The sequence below is a fragment of the Lissotriton helveticus genome, chromosome 3_1 (genome assembly GCF_964261635.1).
Source record: "Lissotriton helveticus chromosome 3_1, aLisHel1.1, whole genome shotgun sequence".
NCBI lineage: Eukaryota > Metazoa > Chordata > Amphibia > Caudata > Salamandridae > Lissotriton > Lissotriton helveticus.
In genome coordinates, this window is record NC_136061.1 from 1,762,023,692 (window position 1) to 1,762,045,668 (window position 21,977).

Sequence of the window (21,977 nt, forward strand, 5' to 3'; positions counted from 1 at the left end):
GGGCTTCATGCAAGTAGCTGCCCACGCCTGATCCACAGTGCATACCAGAACCTTGTCGGCCAAAGACCATTGATTCACGGGTGTCAGTGCACAATGTTCTCACTACCTCAAGATAGTGTCCTGGACCAACAAGTCTACACAATGGTAAAGTCCATTTTTTTCTCAGAGATACATAATGGCGGCACAAGAGAAGTAAATGGACAATTGATTCTTTGCAGGACATCAGAAGAAGCGCTAGAACGCCACTTAGAGCAAAGTAATCTGGTGGGCAGAGTCTTATAACGGAACTGTAAACAAAGTTTGAATGCCTTTATTGGAGTGATTTCATCTATGGTTGACTCAAACAATGGGATGGATTTAAAAAGCAAAAAAAAAGGCTACCGGTAACCAATGCAGGGCTTTCAAGGCAGGGGAGATGTGGTTCTGCGGTTTGATATGTAAGAGTAGTCAGGCAGCCTTGTTCTGAATCTGTTGTAGTCTTTTCATGGTCGTTAAAGGTGATCCATTGTTGAGGCTATTGGCCTAATCGAGTTTGGACAGAACAAGGGAGATGAACATTCTTTGGCTTTAAGCCACCTTAGATTTTTATTATATCACCCTTAAACTTCTAAAATACCAGTTGAAACAATTGACAGCTTTAATTTGTCCTCAATAAGTTGGCTAACCACTTTGACATGATGAGTATAACATGATATACACTAAGACCACATGCAACTGAAACCCCATCTTGCTGACTGACATCTTGACAACCTGAAAGTGTTGCTATTTGGAGCAGCTTAACATAACTTTATTTTTAAAGTAATAGTCAAAAGAGAAATATCATATGCATTTTATTATTTTTTTACAGTGTGGTTTATCAGAAATTTAAAAAACTGACTCAAAATAATAAAAAGGTGCCTGGGGGAGATTGCTGCTGTTCACAGGCATGTATGAGAGCAGAGACAAAGATGGCAGGGTTTACTGGGCATATAAATAAAACTCCTGGCCCTTCCCACGAAAACCCATCTTCCAGTGTGCCCACGTTGGGCAAACATTATATCTCTTAAGAGGAGACTTCTTTTTCCTTGGCAGATCTAGAGTTAACCAGAGAAAGGAGCCCCCCGGAGAGGGACAACCAGTCCATGGTTGGAAAGTCAACAATCAGTCTTCTCAAGTGTGCAATGGAAAATATGGGCCAGTGAGTTTAAAGCCTCTGGTGCCATTAAGCCCTGCCCTCACTATTTGTCCCTACAGGCTACATGTTTCTCTCTCTCTCTCTCTTTCTCTATCTCTCTCTCTCTCTGTCTATCTCTCTCTTTCTTTCTTTCTCTTTGGCTCCCCTTATCTCTTCCTGTCTCTCCTCGCTCTGTCGCCATCGTTTTAACTATTTGTCTTTGTTTTTCGCACTCCTGATTTCTCTTTTTCATTTTCACCCTATTCCTGGCTTTTCTCTTTTGCTCTTTCAGATGGTAAGCTTCTCACTCAATGCTGGGGTTTCTAAGGATCCAAGTGACATACTGGACTGGCACAACACATTTAAAGAAAATACATGTTGTCAGTTTGGGCATTTCAACCAAGTAGTGAAAGCAAATCGCTAAATAGCATATAGGCTTTCATACAGACTAATACATAATTTCAGTCTTAGTGATTTTACAGCTTTTTATAACTATAGTTCAGGAAATTTTATTAATTTGATAAGAAATTATGAGGTTTTGCAAGAGACAAATGCTGTGAAACCCCAAAGTGACAGATTAATGCCCCGAAATGCATCAACAACTGACATCGTTGGCTCTACAAACGATCACAATCAACAAGTGTAAGATTAATCTTGAACCTGCTCTGAATAATGTATTATTTTGTATCATGTCATGTCCTACGTGTAGTTTAATGTTGTGAAATGCTAATCTGTATGGGTGATTTATTTTTTGCCTGTATGTTCAGGTTTAGTGCTTAAAAGAGTTCAGTTTTCGTGTTCAAAATATGTTATTGAATTTTAAATGCAGGTGAAACAGAGAGACAATACAAAAAATATTACAAAATAGCGAAAATACCTCAATATATTATAAAAAAAGTTAACAAACAGTACATTATAAGAATGCAAAAGGTAATGAGAAATCGTAATGAAAAGGAAATTAAAAAGGGAAAGGGAAGGGAAAATACAAATGATTAGGATAAGAAAAAAGTGAAAGGAGCTACTGTAGTAAAGAGATAACAACCATTAAGGGCCTTATGAATGCCAGCACTAGAAGACAAAAAGGTATACCTTACTTCAAATCTAAATATAAATCAACAGGTAACCAAAATGATTGAAAAGAAAGCGAATTATGAACAAGCCCCTTCAAAGATAGTTGAGGACCTCTTCTTGTAAAAAGAACCCAGGACCACCATGCATGAACAGATAAAGAAGAACATTCTTTCCAACAATAGGTAATGGATTTCAGAGCTGCTGAAATAAGAAAATTAAAAAGTTTACATTCTAAAACATTTAAATCATGTGATAAGATATGCGATTTACAAATAAACATGTTATAAGAAATATCTTCTTGAATATAAAAAATCTTAGATATAACAGCCCAAACATCAGACCAAAATTTAAAAATAGAAGGGCAATCAAATAACATATGTAGCAGTGTACCCGATTCAACTGTACAATGCCAACAGTCAGGAGAAGGGATAAGGTTAGCATGAAATAAACGGAAAGGGGTCCACAGTATATTAAGTAAAATATAAGAGTTAGTTTGAAAGAGAGAAACAGGGAGCCATCCAGATATACCATTACACCAAATTTCTCTCCAAGTGTCATTGGATAAAGAAAGTGATAGTTCATTATTCCAGAAGGATGACAGCGTATCAACATCAGCACCAAGAGTATCTGATAACTTTTTATATAAAAGAGAAACACCATGGGAAGAAAAGGAAATCGTTTGAATGTATCGAGCCAAATCAACATCAACATTAGAGGGAATAGCAACAGGAAAATAATCTAAAATTGAGTTACATAAATATTGGTATTTGATAAGATGGGATCGAGGTAAACCAAAAGAGTTCAGTTTTAAAAACGGCTTAACATCTTATTGTTCGTATTTTAGGACATTAGTGACTGTGTGCGACTTTTCAAAAGGGCACTTGTATTTTTGGATGTATCGAAAGTTATGTTTTAATTTTAAGAATTATATATAATTATGGAATCACTATTTTACATTTGTTTACTATTTATCATTTCAAAAGGTGAAAATGCATGTTTACACTTTTATTAAAATGCCTAAAAATCATTCAAATAATTACACTTAACATCTAACAGTGTTTACTTTAAATGTAACTAAAAGTAAATATTTTAGACAGGGTTCAAGTTTTTTATTAGCCTCACCGCTGTGGCGGCTATTCCGCCGCAGCGCTAAGGGGGCGAGGGGGCCGCGCGGCGAGCCCATGCTGGTGACAGAACCGCTCCGTCGCCAGCCGAGGTTGAGCTGTGCTCATGATGGAGCGGTTCCCCCATGGCCCCGCCCGCCCTATAGAACGCGCCGCGCAGGCGCGAAATCAGCGCCACGCAGGCGCGTCGGGCGGGCCATGACGGAACCGCTCCGTCATTAGCACAGCGCCACCGCAGCTGATGACGGAGCGGTTCCGTCATCAGCACGGAAAGGGTTTATGTTTTAATTATTGTTTAAAAATTATTGTTTATAAATCAAGGGGTATATTACCAACAACTAGCGATAATTTTTGTCTCTAACTTGTTTAGAGACAAAAATTATCGCCGCACATCGGCGATTTTTATCGCAGATAAACCTTGCTATTAGCAAGGTTTATCGCAAATGCGATAAAAAACGGCCGCAATGCATGAATATCGCTGAAAAGTCAGCGATATTCATGCATTATCGAGCAAATGCTCTTAGCCATGTTATCCACCTCCCATTGGATAACATGGTGAAGAACTGCTCAGGGCAGGTGTTAGCTTTTGGAGATATTCGCGCTTAGCGCGAATATCTCCAAAAGTTGGTAATAGGAGATAGCGATGTTAGCGACTGTTTCCAGTCGCTAACATCTTGGCACGCCCACTTTGCATGTCATTAGTGATAAATATCACTGACATGCAAAGCGGGGCCCAAGATGGTCGCTATCTCCTATTAGCTGTCACTAACTGGTGTTAGCGACAGCTTGGTAATAGGGAGATAATTTTATCTCCGCTTTCTTGGCTTTTAAAGCCAAAAAAGCGGAGATAAACCCCTTGATAATATACCCCCAAGTGTGGTCCGGGGTGGTTGGTATCGGTGGAAGGGGTCCCTTTCACTTGATTCATGGTGCTGGAAAATTATTTGCTGAGGCCTGCAGAAACCTGGCCAAGGGAATTGTATTACTCCATCTCTTGCTCTCACTGTCCCACCTCCGAGCCCCACCCCGTAGCCTATACCGGACCCCTGGTGAAAACACAACTGCACTTTGTCTAATAGACGCATGTGAGGCCCCTGGATTCTCTACTCGCTCTGACGCCTCAGAGGAGTGCCTAAACTGAAGGGGGTCAACCAACGACCTGTGGAGAGTTGACATTAGACCATATCTGTGGCCCTCTGCCCCTGCAACACCATGGATGCCAACAGAGACCATAGGAACCCTTTAATCAAGCCTATTCTTTCCATGCAGTGTATCAGTAGCGACAAGCGAAATAAATTGACTGGCTCTACGAGATCTTCTAGTGAGCAGTGAGTTTGGCACCTTCACCCCGTATAATAAAATACTTTCTGTAACAGTTCTTTAAAGAAATAATCATGTTGGCACAGTCAGGGATGACCTGAAGTCCTGCCTTACTGAGCTGCATAAGAATTCAGCAACAGAGTAGACATTTTGGAGAAGATGATGCCAAGGAGCAGCGCCAAATGGGCTTTCTGGAAGAAAAGAATATTGAGTTGTTGCTGATGCAAAAGGACCTCAAACACAGGACATAATATAATAATTTAAATGATGCTAGTAATTCCCAGGGATTCTGAGAGGTCAGACATTCAATCCTTTGTCAGAAATCTTCTCCACTCTATTCAAAATGGACCCAAGGGCATTTCGATTAACATGACTGTAAACACGGGGTGGCTGGATGGGGCTGCAAAGAAAAGCTTGACCAGACTTTTTAAAACATGTACACTTCTTCGAAAATAAGATTAAGATAAGAAGGTAGTTGTGCACTTTGCATGCACCAAGGATGCTATAATCTTTGAAGACCAAAGGCTCCAGCCCTGCCATGATCTGGTGACTTTCTCTCTGAGCAGGAGAACTGTGTTTAGGCAAGTCACAGAGTGCCTGCATAGTCACGAATTCTCTTACAAGTGAGGTCATCCATTTCACTTTATTCATCTGGGACAATAAAAAAACAGTTGCATGATTTCTCATTGGAGCGCGGTTCATCATAGACATCTGGGAAGATGAGAATGGAAGTGTGGTGACCTCTAGCCTGCCCTGTCTGGTTGAGTGAAGACAAAATAAGCAAAGAGTGTGAAGCAAATGGAAGGGCACATTTCCATCTAAGAAAGGGATAAAAAAAAGTCCTAGCAAAATCTGGAAAGAAATAGAAGAAATATTCAGCAGATATTGTGGAAGCAATTATGGTGGCAGAGACAGACAGCACAAGAGCCTGGTGACCTTTTTCCTCCTATGATTGCAGTTCTCCTCCTTACACACTCTCTAGTCTGGCTGAGAGCTGCTGAACCAAAGCCGTTCAGGACACTTCATCAGAGTCTGTGTATGGTGCGGCCAGAAGAAGCTCAGAAAATTCTGTTGTCATTGCTATTGTCTACCTGTATTTTGATGCGCCCTATACACTCCAATCAACAACCAGGCACACTTTCTTAAAACGTTTATCTCTTACATATTGACTTATGCAGAGGGAAGGTAGCCCTTGGAAGTGATCCCAATATAGTCATGGGCTACAATTGAGATCACGTTTGCTATATTTGTGGGAGAAGTAGGGTGACTTCTCCAGCTTTTCAGGAATGTTTGGCCTCTGTGGTTTTGGTGATGTCTGGAGAAAGATCCATGGAGAGAAAACAGATTTTAGTCTTTAATCTAATACTGATGATTCATATGCTCAGCTAGATCACTTCCTAATAGGAGCTGACTCAATCTCACATGTCCAAGTGACCAATATTGGACATATTGCCCTACCTGACTATGACCCAGTCACCTTCACACTGGCCCCAGGTCAGCAGAGAAACTTAATGACACCCTTTTTTCATTATTCTGTGTTCCAGAAGAAAATCATGGAGGCTAGCCATAACTTCATGATAGACAATGTTAAAGACAGTCTGTAAAGGTCTTTGATTTAGGGTAGGCTTTGGGCAGTCCTTAGCTGAAGTTTCTCCTCTGTTCCAGCACAATGAAAGATAATACAAGCTAAGACAAGACTAGAGCGAACCAAGAACAACCATTGCAAATTCTGGAGGCTAACCAGAGACACACTCAATCGGCGAAGACATGGCACAAGATAATAAAACCCAGGGGACATGTTCACTCATTAGATCTTGACAAGTTGGAATACAAACTCTTTAGAACTCAGCTGAAGTACTATACCTCTGGCAATGAAACATGTAGGCTACTGGCAACTGGTTGAAAGTGAAGAGGACTATTGAGAGAGTGCATAATTTAGAGACAGAGAGGTTAAAGCTAAGACAGAAGAAAGGGTAATAGTTGATGCTTTTTGAGCAATTATCACAGTTGCATGATGAAGACCCTATGGAAGTTGGGGTCTGTGAGGCATACCTCATCACACTTGTTGGCCGTAATAAGTTCTCAGTTTAGACAACAAGCTCCTCACATGAGTTTTGTCCTCCCGGCTGCGACCTCGGACACTTGATGCTAATTAGTTGGGTTTTATCCATGAGTGACAATGCCCAGAGAACTAAGAAAAATGTCTTGATCCTCTCACTGACCACCAAGAAGCCATTCATTCATAAGAGTGAGTTGGGCTTTATGATCTACTTGATACTCAAAATGAGATTTAAGACTCGCTTTCTTCAATTGCTACTTGCTAGCTATCAAAGCCAGCATGGTCCTCTTGCCGGTATCCGAGACAGCAACATGCTTGCCCAAGGCTGCCCACACAGACCAAAGCTGAAGGAAGGCAGTCCCACTCCCCGGAGACTGCGGCATGGTGGATAAGAAAACCCTCTTGGTATGTCATGCAGCGTCTGTCCTGCATTGACAGGTAGGTCTCAAGCCCCAGGCGAAGCACCAGTCTCTTACAAAGGCATCTGCTTCTCTGTATCTAGTCTTCACACGAACCCCACCCCTTCAGTGGGTTCAACCTCTCATGGTACCTACTCATCCCAAACCTGCTCCTGCTAGTATGATCTCCAATGAATCCCGTTCTAACCCCTTCTATCTTCTAGCCCTCCACTATCCTGTTCAGTCCAACTAGCAGACTCTCATATCCACCACTCAAATTAATTTAATATTTCCCTATACTAATTCACCATTAATCCTGTTTGGGTTTCGGAGTAGCATGCTACTCCTCAAAAAGCAGTTCGATACCTCATCATGGGTACACGCGCTATATACATGCAAACCCCTCCGTCTTCTATCCCTCCACTATCCTTTTCAATCCAACTAACAGACTCACATGTCCACATCTCAAATTAATTCCATTATTCCCTATACTAATTCACCAGTAATCATGTTTGTGTTCCAGAGCAGTATGCTACTCTTCAGAGCGTTTTGATGCCTCATCAAGGGTTCCAAGCTCTATATAAATGCAAACCCCTCCCTCTTCTATCCCTTTACTATCCTTTTCAACCGAAATAACACTCACATGCCCACCACTCAAATTAATTTCATATTTTCCCTATACTAATTCACTACTAATTTTTTTTTAATTCTGGAGTCGCATGCGGCTTGCCGAAAAGCAATTTGACACCTCGCCAGGGGTAGTAAGCGCTATATAAATGCAATTACCATTATAATTAAGAGCACAGGTCAAGGCCAACGGCACGGTATCCTCAAATATAGCTGTCATGAGCAGAACACTGGGCTGCCAATCGAATTGTGATTTTTTTTTAACTACATCAAGCCCAAACATTGAACAATTGTTGTTGCTGTTACCTACTCTGATGTATGAAATATCCCTATTACAAAGTTCCATAGTAACTATGGCCTATCATACCCTCCTTTTAGAAAATTACTCACACTTAAAAATGTTTTCCTGAGAGCAGTAGGGTAACTCAGTTCCAGCTTGAAAGTTCAAATAATTTGGTCTTTTTCACCCCACTTTTGACAGAATGGCTGGCGTACGAGGACTATGCATGTCCGCTGCCTTTGCCACTGTGCCCACAGTGGTGATATTCAATTTCTCCAATTGTGCAAGCATGCATATCACAACCACAGCTAACCAACCTAAAATAACAATGTCTTACAGGACCATTGCTCTTGCTATGTCCGCCCTTTTCTTTATTGAGCTTCATCCTTTAATGGACATACTATTTCACTAATGTAACTGCATTTTAGAATCGTTGTACCCACGTTACCATTCTAGTCAGGGGCTGTGTCATATGATTATAACATTTACAAAGAAAACACTTTGAAAATTCAGGCCACAATAAGCCCAAAGTCACCTATTATACTTTTGACTTTTTTCAAATAAAGTATGCCTTTTGTGAAGATAAATAAGACGCTCAAATTCCTGAAGTGGACATGTCACCACTAAGCATGGGCGTAAAATCCGTTCCGCTCGCGGATTTCGCGGATTTTCGGCAAATTCGCAATCCGGGAACTCTCGCGAATTTGCCGAAAATCCGTGAATTCGCACGCGGCGGATTTTTTGCTTGGTGATACAATATTGCGGCGTGGTGCACGGCGTTCACTTTCCGTCATTCAGCGTTTGCCGAGTTGTTTTTCTCGATCATATTTTGCGAGTGCTGCGCCATTTTGCATCTTGCTGCGGGAACCGGCGGGAGTTTGGCGCCCTCGAATACGTAATCGCGGCTTGCCACCTTGCAGAGCACGCCTCGCGAGAGTTCGCAATTGCGAACACGTAGTTGCGGCGGACAGGAACAATCTCGCACTTGCGAAATAGAGATTTTGCAATTCTGCACAAGAAATCCACCAGCAAACAGCATAAACCTTCAGAAAATGATGATTTTTATCAGAATCACTCCTCAGGTTGACATTTGCATGCCCTTTTTTTTTGCAAGGAGTCCATTTTTGGGGGGGGGGAGGAAGGAAGTGCCCCACAGTCTCCAACTTCCTGTTCCTGTCCAGCAGGCTCCTCCCAGTGCTTTCTTCATGTGCTGGTCACTTTCATTTGGACCTTGACCTGGAAGGATTACTTTTTGTGGGTGCTGCTGGATATTTGGATTTGAGGCCTTTTTGACTTTCTTTGGATCACTTTTGGATTAGAAATCAACTTTCACAAGTAAGTTTGTTTGGGGCATTACAGTTGCTGCAACTACAATTTTGGAACTTTTTCAGAACATTTAATAAAATATATTGTGGGTAGCCACAGTATCCAGTAGGACCAGGGTTGGTTATGGGTGCATGATACAACTGTTTTGTTGAATTTAAACATCATTGAGGCCATGGATGGGCTGGGATTGTGCTGAATTTTTTTTTTTTGGGGGGGCTGGTGGTGCATGGACTGAGTCTGCCTGTGGGGTCTCACTCTCTTTAATGTAAACATCCTGGATGGCATTGGACTGTGGTGATTTTTGTGTGTTTTTCGTTTTATTTTGGGGTGTACTGTTGATGTGGACTGGCATGTGGGTGGTGGTGGTGGCCATCTTGAGTGCTGCTGGTACAGGCAACATGTGCTTGGGGTGCAAGGGGCCATTTTGAAGAGAGGCAGTGTCTGAGGCCTGCACTTATTTTGCCTACTTTTCATCCATTATGCCCAGGGGTGGTGAGTGTTGCATGGGCCTAGTCTTTCTTTGGGGTGTCTTCTTGAATTTAAACACCATTGAGGCCATGGATGGGCTGGGATTGTGCTGATTTTTGTGCTTTTTGTCATTTTCTTTGGGCTGCTGGTGGGGCCCTTTGCCCAGGGGTGGTGAGTGTTGCATGGGCCTAGTCTTTCTGTGGGGTGTCTTCTTGAATTTAAACACCATTGAGGCCATGGATGGGCTGGGATTGTGCTGATTTTTGTGCTTTTTATAGTTTTTTTGGAGCTGCTGGTGGGGCCCTTTGCCCAGGGGTGGTGAGTGTTGCATGGGCCTAGTCTTTCTGTGGGGTGTCTTCTTGAATGTAAACACCATTGAGGCCATGGATGGGCTGGGATTGTGCTGATTTTTGTGCTTTTTGTCGTTTTTTTGGGGGCTGCTGGTGGGGCCCTTTGCCCAGGGGTGGTGAGTGTTGCATGGGCCTAGTCTTTCTGTGGGTGTCTTGAATGTAAACATCATGGAGGGCATGGATGGCTTGGGATTGTGCTGATTTTTCTGTGATTTTTGTTTTTTTGGGGTGTTAATGGGGACAGGCCATGTGGGTGGGGGCCATTTTGAGTGCTGCTACAGGCAGGCCCTGGCCATGTGCTGGGAGGCAGGGGGCCATTTTGAATGCAGGCAGTGTTCTTAAGTCTGCAACCATTTTGCCTAGCTTTCAACCTTCTTTCTGTGGGGTGTCTTGAATGTAAACATCATGGATGGCATGGGATTGTGCTGATTTTTCTGTGTTTTTCGATTTCTTTGGGTGTATAACTGAACTGATGTTCCTCTGTCTTCCATTGCTTTTAGGTGCACAAGACTCAAGAGAACCACCAGTGCCAGGAAGAAGTCCTGCAGCGGTGTGTGTGTGCAGCATAACGTCACGCGACGTCACGTCTGGACACAGACAACTCTGCAACTCGTGCAACTGCGGCCTGCTGTTCTGACCTGCTCTGAAGAAGATGGCCCCCAAAAAAGTTCCCAGTAGCTCCTCTAGCAAGAAAGTTGCCAGTAAGGAGCAGAAGAAGCAAGTTACTAAGGAGACTGGTGTGCCGGCAGCCCCTTTTTTTGGGAGGAAAAAAAAAGTACGCCTGCAGCAGCAGCGGGATCTGCTGGGGACCAAGCTGGGAGCAGCACCCCCGCTCCATTGGGCTCAGTGCCACCACCACCACCACCACGCCAACTTAAGTCCAAGCCCTTGACTGCTGCAGAGGCACTTAGTCTAGTTGTTCAATCACCATCGACCAGTGATGTTGGCTCATCGCAAGAAAGTAGCAGCAATGTCCCTCAATCAACACAGGTTGTTGTAACTCATCTGACGAGTGTTGAACAACCACAGCCGCAACAAAAAACACATGTGCAAGTAAAAGCCCAAGTACATGTGGAAGGAGAGGCAGCGCAAGGAGATGCGCAAGCAGAGGTGCATGGAGGGTCACAAGTGCCCACAATAGTTGTTCCTCCCGAAGTAGGGGCACATCAGGAAATCGACAATCAAGGCGAGGTATCATTTGAGGAAGCCACTCCTCCTGATGATCATTCATTGTCTTCCACACCCCTAGCAAGGAAGAGATCAAGGGTGGTGTCTACATCTTCTTCAAGCACACCTCCTTCTGATGATACGGATCAAAATTGGGAACCAGCACCACTGCCGTCTGAGAGTGAGGCACACCATGATCTGACAAAGGTAGTTAAGCGTAAAAGGAAGTTCGTCCAAAGTCTCAGAGTTATGGAGTGTGATGAGGCTCAACAAGAAGTGGCGGATACTGCTGCTGATGAAGACTCTGACAACGACGACCCAGTCATCATAAAGATCACTGCAGCCCCAGCGGGCATGCAGCAAACAGACATTTTGACCCTAGCCCGAAAAGCTGCTGAGTGTGATGATGATGATGTTGTCGACGAGGAGGCAGTGGAAACACCACAATCATTGGAGTTAACTAGTACACCAACTCGTACCGCTTCCATATTTCTTCCTCGCCAGAAGGGACCTCCATCCACCTCGACCTCAATTAGTGGTGGTGAAAGTGCACAACGTACTAAAGTTTGGCAATCCACATCCTCCACTTCATCTGGCATTAGCAGCATGACCACCACCACCAGTATCGCCGCCTCCTCCGGCCCCCACAGACAATTCAAGTCCCCAGTTTGGGACTTCTTTAGTGTTTGCCCAAAAAGGGAAAATTTCGCCATTTGTAGCATTTGTAAGCTTGCAGTTAGTCGTGGTAAGTTTGGTACCAACTATGGTACCGGAGGCCAGAGAGGTCATCTTAGGAGACAGCACGCTGTCCAATGGTTTGCGCACCTAAAGGAGATCAAGGAAGCCCGAATTGGAAGTCAAGAAAACGTTGATGTTTCATCTGATGATGACGAGGAGGAAGAAGACGTGTCAAACACTTCACTTACACCCAGTACCCCTGTCAGCAGCACACCATATGTGAGGCACACTAAGAGTGTGGGAGAGAGTGAGACACCAATGCGAAAAAGTTCATCAGCGAGCATAACTGGGTCAAAGAAGTCATTATCATCCCGTAAATGCTTGGTCCAGGGCAACATTAGAACCACGTTTTGTTCAGACGCGCCATATGAACACAACCACCCACTGACGCATCTGTATAACACTAAGCTGGCTAAAATGCTAGCTCTGGACCTTCTCCCTTTTTCTTTTGTAGAAGCGGTAGGTTTTCTAGAATTAGTGGCAGCGCTCTGCCCTAAATGGAAGGTTCCTAGCCGGTTCTATTTTTCCAGAGTTGCGGTTCCAGCACTACATGAAGATGTGCTGGAGGTGATTGGGGCAGCTTTGCAGAAGAGTGCTGTTCACACTATACATCTGACAACAGACATGTGGACCAGTGGTGCAGGCGCTCATTACATGTGCATCACTGCACACTGGGTCTCTTTTTCAGGGGTTAAAGCAAAGCTAAATGCAGGTGTTGACCCGGACCAAGTTTTTAAAGCTGCTCGGAAACATGCAACACTAGCCATGTTTGGCTTGGAGAAACGTCACACAGCACAAAACATTTTGGATGGGTTTAACACAAAGGTCTTTCACTGGCTGTCCCCAAAAAAATGCCAGATTGGTTATGTTTCCACAGATAATGGCGCCAATGTAGTTAAGGCCATGGAGCTGGGTGACTATTTCAGAGTGCCGTGTTTGGCGCACTGTATAAACCTGGTTGTTAAAAAATTCTTGAGTGATGAAGACAGTCCAGCGTGCGAGGTAATGGCCACCTGCCGAAAAATGTGCAACCATTTCAGCCATTCTTTTAAGGCCCAGAAGCATCTGAGGAGCCTGCTACATGAACGTCGAATGCCAGTGAAAGCACTCATCCAGGAGGTGGCAACACGTTGGAACTCAACCTTCTACATGCTTGAGCGTCTGTCTGAGCAGTATACGGTACTCGATCACTATTTCTTAAAACAGGGTACAGCTCAGAAGGACCTGAGGATGGATGCGGCGCAATAGGACCTAGTTAAAAGCCTGACAGACATGCTTCGTCCTTTTGAGGTCTTCACGCGTGCGGTCAGCAAGGAGGACTGTAATTTGGGAAAAGCTATCCCATTGTTGTGCATGCTGGAGCACCAACTGAAGGCGGTGTCTTCTGTGTTTCAAAAAGATGAGAAAAACAAAGAGCCTTTGGTTTTGGCGGAGAAATTATTAGAGCGCCTACGTGGTGATGAACGTCTTAAAATGATCCACTCAGAACAGCCTTACATTTGTGCTACTATTCTGGATCCACGCTACAAAAAGGCGCTGGCAGGCCATGCATTCTTTCCTTTTGCTGATGAAGATGTTACAAAGTACAAACGTTGGCTAGCCTGGTCAGCCAAGCGGTTTGAAAAAGAACGGCAGGATATTGAAGGAAAAGGCAGTACATCAGCATCAGCATCAGCATCAGCAGGCCAACCCCAGTCAAAACAATCCACTTCTGCACCTGTGGCTGTGGCACAAGTGACCTCTCAGCCGTTAAAGACACCGGCAACCGGATTATCTGCACCAGACACAACAGTAACATTTGCTGCTGAAGAGGATTGGCTAACTTGGCTCGGGTTTGGTTCTCAAAAGGTCACAGCAAAAAGTAAGCAAAGTGGAGGAACCGTTGAGGACCTTGAGTCGATGGTGCAGGACTATCTGAATGACTCAACAGAGGTCTATCTTAATGCTGAGCCATTGGCGTATTGGCGTGGGAAAAAAGATTTGTGGCCACAGCTCTCCAACCTGGCTATAAACTACTTGTCTTGCCCACTCGCAAGTGTGTCTTCTGAACGTGTTTTCAGTGCTGCTGGTGGCATTGTAACTCCCAAACGGAGCTGCCTCTCGCCCAAAAATGTGGAGAGGTTAACAATGATCAAGATGAATCAGCACCTCATACCACCAGATTACAAAGTACGAGAAAGCACGCCGCATGAAGACGAGGAGGACAGCAACGTAGATGAGGGGATTTGTTCTCTGTTCAGTGACACTGAGCTCACCCTGCCTGAATTCGCAGAGTATGATGACGAACTCTTATTCTTATTCCCTGACACTGAGCCCTGAAAATGAGACAATGAATCAATAACTTTCTTTTTCGTCCTTATTCACTTTTATTCCTGTGTGTCTGTCTTTCTTTGTTTTGCACAGTTAATTTAATTCAAACTTTAATCACCTAATCACAAAAACAAGCCCATCAGCAGAACTGTCTTCACTTGTTTGCTTATTGATTTGAAGGTGCCGCAGTCTGCATTCCTCAGGTTCACAAGTTCAGAAGAACATGCTCCTCTATCCTCCTCCTCCAGACTCCTATTTCCCTCAAAGCAGAGGGCTGGATTACGCCCAATGAAGAAAGACTCAGCACTTGTGGGGGTGTTCTACTTCTTTGCGGGTGAGTTGACGGCTCTGGGGCCATTGCTGTGAAGCTCTAATAACGGATAAACGTGGTTTGGACCAAATCGGAGGCGGAAATTTTTTGCCGTTTTTGCTGACTTGCTTGCCTTTGAGGTGCTCTTTGGCGGGGTTCCGGGTGTTTGTGGGTGAGTTTTGGGGTCTGGGAGCACTGCTGCGACATTCTAATCTTGATTGCATTTGCTTTTCAGGAAATCCGTGGTGGAAAACGGGAGTTATGACCTAGCTGCACAGCGCTTTTGGACCGAAGGCCGAGAAATATTGTAAGTATGAGATTTTCCTTTTTGGCTGTTTGGGGGTGTTGTGTTTTTTTGCGGGTGGGTTGGCGGGTCTTGGAGCATTCATGGGAAGGTCTAATACCGGATAGAAGTGGTTTGGACTAAATCCATGCAGAATTTTCTTTCGCTATTTCTGACATTTTGCTCAATGTAGCGTTTTCGGGGGCCTGTTTGGGAGCTTCCTGGTGTTTGTGGGTGGGTTTCGGGGTTTGGGAGCACTGCTGGCTATGGATACTTTAGTTTGCAAGAGGTTTGAAGCAAATCCATGGTGGCAGAGGGGAGTTAGGGCCTAGCTGCAGAGCGCGCGTGGATTGATTTTGGAAATTGGCAAGAAAATGACTAAGTGACCATTTTTGTACTTTTGCTTTTTGGCTGTTTGGGGGCCTTTTACTAGTTTTCTCCTGGGTTGACGGCTCTGGGGCCATTGCTGTGAAGCTCTAATACCGGATAAAAGTGGTTTGGACCAAATCGGAGGCGGACATTTTTTGCCGTTTTTGCTGACTTGCTTGCCTTTGAGGTGCTCTTTGGCGGGGTTCCGGGTGTTTGTGGGTGAGTTTTGGGGTCTGGGAGCACTGCTGCGACAGTCTAATCTTGATTGCATTTGCTTTTCAGGAAATCCGTGGTGGAAAACGGGAGTTATGACCTAGCTGCACAGCGCGTTTGGACCGAAGGCCGAGAAATATTGTAAGTATGAGATTTTCCTTTTTGGCTGTTTGGGGGTGTTGTGTTTTTTTGCGGGTGGGTTGGCGGGTCTTGGGGCATTTCTGGGAAGGTCTAATACCGGATAGAAGTGGTTTGGACTAAATTCATAAGGAAAAGCCTTTTGGCACTTTTTGTAACTTAGGGTTCGTTAGGGTTAGCCCTAGCAGCAGGATTGCATGTGTTTCGGGGTGTTCTAGATTTTTGCAACTGAGTTCTGGGGTCTTAGAGCACTCGTGAGAATGTGTAATTTTGGTTGCAAGTCATTTGAAGAAAATCCATGGTGGGAAAGGGGGGATTTGGCATAGTTAAAGAAAGCCTTTGCCACTATTCTTAACTTAGGGCTCGTTAGGGTTAGCACTTAGCAGTATTTCTATTGCATGTGTTTGGGTGGGGGGGGTTTCGAGTCTTGGAGCGATGCTGGCTATGGATACTTTTGCTTGCTTGCAAGTGGTTTGAATACAATCCACGGTGGGTAAGGGCGTATTTGGGCCTACTTTTACTTTCAAAGTACGTTTTGTCACCAGTTTTCTACTAGGCCTCGTTTTTTGAGATCTGATTGGGGGTCTTCTACATTTTTGCGACTGGCTTTAGTAAGGGTCTGGGTAGGAGCACTGCTGGGAAGGTCTAATTTTGTTCTAAGCCACAGTTTACAGTACACCTAGCTTGAGGGGAAAGATCCGCTAAATTAATTTGGCCATACTTATTTATCCTTCAAAAGGTGACTCAGAGTACGCACTTTCAAAAATATTGTACTGTCTATTAGGAAAATCAAAGTGTGACTTTTTGCACCACACAGCGTACATACCTTATATTTACTTATCAGTGGTATTGTAATAGCACTTCCTGTTTTTCGTTCAATAATTACAGGCTGGGTTTCAGTCTGTGCAATGGGGAAAAAGATGGAGTCAGGCTTCACATTAACGAGCCGCAATTCAACATCCGCCAGGCAGGCAGTGGACAGGGTGTCTTCTGGTCACCAACATTGATGGACGAAGCGTCCACTGGAATGGAGGAGTGCCGCTAATAAGAGGAATTGTTTGCTGCATGCAACTTACTTACCAAATTCAACAGGACAACTACAACAACATACAGATACAGTATCCATTGTTTTCTTCTATGAGTGTGACTGCATTTCTTGGATCTCTCTCTGCTTCTAAATTGATCCCTACAGCCATTCTATAGGTTTTACTTCGGCTAATTTTTAAACCTAATTTAATGTAAGAAGTGTTTCTCTGAGTGCAGAGATAGGCAAGTGAAAACGCTGCAGCCCTGTACTGTCGCATTCTAGTACTACTTACTTTTCAGTAACAATGCATGCAGTAGGGCATGCACTTCCTTTATGTCACTTAAAAGATTTGTGGTTAGCTTTGTACCCAAAGATTTCTTTATCTTCAATTATTGTTTGTCCATGCTGTGCTTTTTTTTTCTTCTCTCAACAAAACCTACCCAAAAAGAAACCCCCATTCCCATCCATTTTCCACCCCTAACCCTCTTCCCCCGGGCTGTGTGGTTTTGCTTGAAGTGTGACTAAATGACATCAATAATTCCACACACTTGCTGGGGAGGATAAGGTCATAGCAACAGGCTGGTGAAGGAATCCGAGGATATATTCTAGACTTACTCAGCTTCAGTACTATTTCTTGTAGTAGTAGCCAATGTCAAAGAAATTCAACGCAAGTACTAGTTATACTTGCAATACTTTACCATTTGTTAGGCTACATTGTGGCACTGTTCTAGTGTACTGTCACCTGCTATATTCTCTATCGTACCGTTGTAATGCTACAGTAAGGACAAACCAGGTTTCATTTTCTTTTTTTCCATAGGCATGCAACTGCCACTGTGTCACACCACTAGTACCACCGCAATGAGGACATTTCATCCGCCCAGGATTGCCAACCTTAATCCCCATTTCCCGTGGAGCCAGCCCTGGGCCTAGCCCTACTTTCAAACACAAATTACAGGTAAGATAAGCGTTTGGTGGGAGGTAGTATAATGGACTATTAGGACTAGACGAGAGATTGACGGTAGTACTACTAAAGTCCTAGGACTCTTCAGGAAAACAAACTTACTGTTAAACCCCCACCCACCAGACTCAAAAGCAGTAAAAAACAGGTATGGTCAGATAAAGTTTCAAAAAGTATATTTATGTAGCCCTAACAAAATAATCTCCCTCAAGACCCTCCCTAACCCCAACGATTGTCTTTCAAAAGTCCCAAAAATAACCCAACTCCCAAATCCCACCCCCCAAAAGTCTCTAAAAAAGGGGCAAGGGACACTACACTACGGGAGGGTGCTGTTGACTTTAGCGGCCAGGGCATCATACTCCTTGCGGAGGGTGGCATGGTCGAAGCGGAGGCCCTCCACCAAGTTCTTATAGCTAAGGACCTCCTGCTCCAGGTAGGACACTCTGAGTCCTAAGCGGCGTTGGTGTGCCTTGCAACTCCTGTGGGGGGCAGCTGGTGTCTTTGCTGCTCGGCGGTGGTGGTTGGCTTTGGTAGCCCGGCTCCGTACCGCTGGACCACTGCGCTGGCTGGCAGCCCGTGGGGGCACGGAGGAGGATGCAGCTGTGCCAGTGGATGTTGTTCTTGTTGTACTGGTTGACTGCGTGTCCTCCTCCTCCAGGGCCACCAGCCGCCGATATTCGGCGACAGTGGCATCCAGCCTCCGTTGCCGGGCCATTCGAGCCTGCTCCCTCCGTGATGGTCTATTTGATTTGGAAGGAGCAACTATATGAAGAAAGAAAGACATAGTCTGTAACCAATGCTCCTTAAGATTAATAACACAAAGTGATTGAGCAGAAAGTTGTGTCACAGTAGAAGTAGCAAATTGAAAGCACAGTACATAACTATTGAGGACAGTATCTATCTAACCTCCCACTTCTTCATCCTTGCTCTAACATTAGTGGGAGTTTAAGGAACAAATTCTACGAGCACTATGGACTTCCATTACAGTCGACTATGACAGTACACCAGTCTTCTTCTTCTTCTTCTCTCTTGTTTAGGAAAATTGGTACGTTATCTTATGCAAGCCGGCATAATGCCAGCGCAGTGAACTTGCACCCGAGAAAAACAGACGCACACCATGATGAGTGAGACAGACTTAAGTTACTGTACCGGTCCAGTACATGCAGGTGGTGAAGCTCTCACTTTTCTATTACGGGTGGCACTGAGAATACTCTGTTACTTACAAGGGCTACTGCTTAATTAATTTAGCTTTCACCCGAGAGTGCAAATGAGTACTAGAAAAGGAAAATGAAGAAGCTAAATAATTTGATTAGCTATCACTTCACATGGGATGTATTTGATGACATATGGGATGACTTTAGGTGCTTTGCTTATTATTGAGTGAACAGTGATACACCCACACATGAATGACGTACTACTACTAAACTAAAGTTATTAAGAGAGGTAGGGACTAGGGAGGGTCCACCGTAATAACCGGATATATGCTGTGCTTGCAGTTGCAATACAAACTACTGCTACTATTCATGGTAGTATTTGGACAAAATTACAACTTCTTTTCCTTGCCTTTCCTACACTGGAACGGACGTGCGGGTGCGGTGTTACATGCTCTTCAAGGTAACACTTAGTTCATCCAGTGACCGTCTACTCTCTCTAGATACACATATGCTATCTAAGAGTCAGATAATACCATGATCCAGGCATCCATCCATTCAAAGTATATGCACACATACAGTTTCTGTTTCACCCACCCAGGCTGTTCTCCTTCCACCTATCCTTGCTTCATCATTCACCCAGCCATGCACCATAATACCATATTCTTTCCTTCCCAAGTTCCCAGCCACCTCGGGGACCAAGCAAACACATATCATTCTTCTTTCCAAGCCATCATTAAATTTCTCGTCCTTCCACACTTACTTACACCCTTCTTTTGCTTTTCGTTCATCCCATCCATCAAGTTCATCTCAGATCTTATTGGGATTCTTCTCGCCAAAAACTTCAGAGCTAAGTCGAAGTACATTTAGAGGAGGCTACTACCTGGTTGATTTATAATACACCTGTGCAGAAAGCACACCATGCAGTCTTCAATCTCAATAAGTAAGGAATATATAGCTTACCTCTTCCCGCCACCACCGTGTGAACCCTCACAGGAACGTCCGGCACTTGCACCGCCTCCTCCCCAGAGTTGTCCCCCTCGTCCAATACCACCACCTCCGCACTGGCCCCGCCACCAGATGTTCCACCTACAAAGTACTTTTAAAAATGTTGGAATACACCACTCACTACTATATAATATTTGGTCTAGGAGGAATAAAGAAATGTGAAAAAAACTGAATACAATGTAATAATTTGTGACTGTCTACTCTAAAGTAAAAATGTCCCTTTTTCCAGGGAAGGCTGTTGTCTTGCTGCACTTTTTGGCACAACTGATGAATGCTTGCTTTTTATTTTTAACACGCACCACTTTTTCTCCTAACAGAAGCTTGACTTCTAAGAACACGAGCAGGGTCAAGTTCAAACCAGGTGAGAGCTCGGCTCGACCAAAAGTAATGTGTCCAATTAATCGTTAGCACTAAGCACTTTTCCATTTTCAGTTAAACGTTTAGTTTTATGACAAAGTGGATTTTAATAAATGTGTTTACTTTTAATAAAGCTTTTAAACTTAAATAGACTCTGTGGTTTTTGGTCCTCCAGACTAGAGTGGATGAGCTAAAGGTTTTGGAATTTTTGCAAGCATGAGTCCGTGCCTCTGACACTTCTTGACTCTGACTCCGTACTCTTGTCCTGCGTTGGATAATCTAATCATCATTGGGGATCAATCATCGGTGACTTTGGGAGCTAAATGACTCTGCCACGCTATCTAGTCAGTAAGGAGATTGGGGGTTCAACTACAAAGTCTGTTATCACTGAGGTATGTGGAAAGTCTACCAGCACCTGTTATAATTGATAAGCTAAGCAATGCATTATTTAGTGTCCATAGTTCTGTTTGTGCAGATTTGTCCCTGCAACAGTAGTAGAATGGATTGTCCTACTATCCAAACCAAAAGTAAAGTAGTATCTTATTCTTTCTTGGTGGTCATTCACCTTTTTATTGTTGGCAATTGTCAAAGCATCAACATGTAGAAGACTTGAAAATACATTAAGGACAATCCCAGAGGACTTCACTCAGTGCATAGAGCTATTGCTGACTAGAATGGGAGTCCAATGGAATTGCCAAATGTGCAATCTTAGTTAGCTACACAGACAGACTAATAAGAATAATCTAGTAATACCACAGGGAGTCATAGTCGAGGCAGGATAAGAATTTAGATCCAGTCTACAAGAAGATCAAAGACGATTTAGAAAAAATCGAATGAGGAACGCTAGGAAAAAATAGGTACTCTATATTAAAATTAAAACTTACTGGGGCCAGCAAAGGAGCCCTCGCCTGCCCGATCCTGGCCTGCATCCTGAACAGCACCCTCCTCCTCCTCCTGTGTCCTCTTGCCCTTGGGGGGAGCTGATGTACAACATGAAAGAAAGAAAGACCAGAAAACATGGATGATATTTGTCAACCAAATCAAACATTTCAAAAGAACAATAACAAAATATTTTGGCGAAATAGCAAATAGATAGACAACTATTCCACGGGATATATTGACCGATCTCATGTGGTATACTACGTTATTAGTATTGCTTGATTTGCGGACCGTTAACTTTGAAAGTTCCTATGTAACTCACTAAACAGACTACTAAAAAGGTTTGCCTAGGCCTGGCAGGCAGCAGTCCGCAGCACGCGAAGTGACAGACAAAGTCCATCGTGCTTGCAGATCAGTGAATACTCAAACTATCAATCCACCGACCACCACCACTATTTCTTCTTATAGCCATGTGTCTAAAGGAAGGACTGGGGGGCTGATTTAGAAGCCCCTTGCGGCTCTTTTGCTCCATTGTTGCGTGACTTTTGTGACGCAGCGGCAGAACAAAAGAGGCGCCATGGTGTGGCGTATATTAACAAAGTGACGCATATGGGAGATGCATCATGTTGTAAAGCCCTGCGCCATCAGGGGGCGTTCCGGCGCAAGGGAGGGCGTTCCTGCGCAGGAACGAATCCTAAAAGTGGCTGAGGGAAATCTACAAGATGTCAATCAGTCACTTTTAGGACAATGATGCGTGACTCAAACCCTGCGCCTGCTTGAAGCCGACGTACGGCTTGATGCAGCATTGGGGAGATAGGGCACCCTAGAGCATTGCTGGAGCTGCGCCATCGTTGGCACGCAACTCCAGCAATGCGCCGCCTTTACGGCACAGA

At 44.0% G+C, this 21,977-nt stretch overlaps 1 long non-coding RNA gene across 1 annotated transcript in view; it reads right to left on the reverse strand.

The window, feature by feature from the left end:
• LOC144825122 (uncharacterized) overlaps positions 1–21,344 on the reverse strand; it is a 657,153-nt gene extending 635,809 nt beyond the window's left edge. Inside the window, exons 1-2 of the long non-coding RNA XR_013609287.1 lie at positions 21,090–21,344; positions 19,804–19,929 (exon numbers count right to left, since the gene is read on the reverse strand). This is a non-coding gene — a long non-coding RNA (uncharacterized LOC144825122). The remainder of the gene's footprint in view (positions 1–19,803; positions 19,930–21,089) is intronic.
• Between the last annotated feature and the right edge of the window lie 633 nt (positions 21,345–21,977).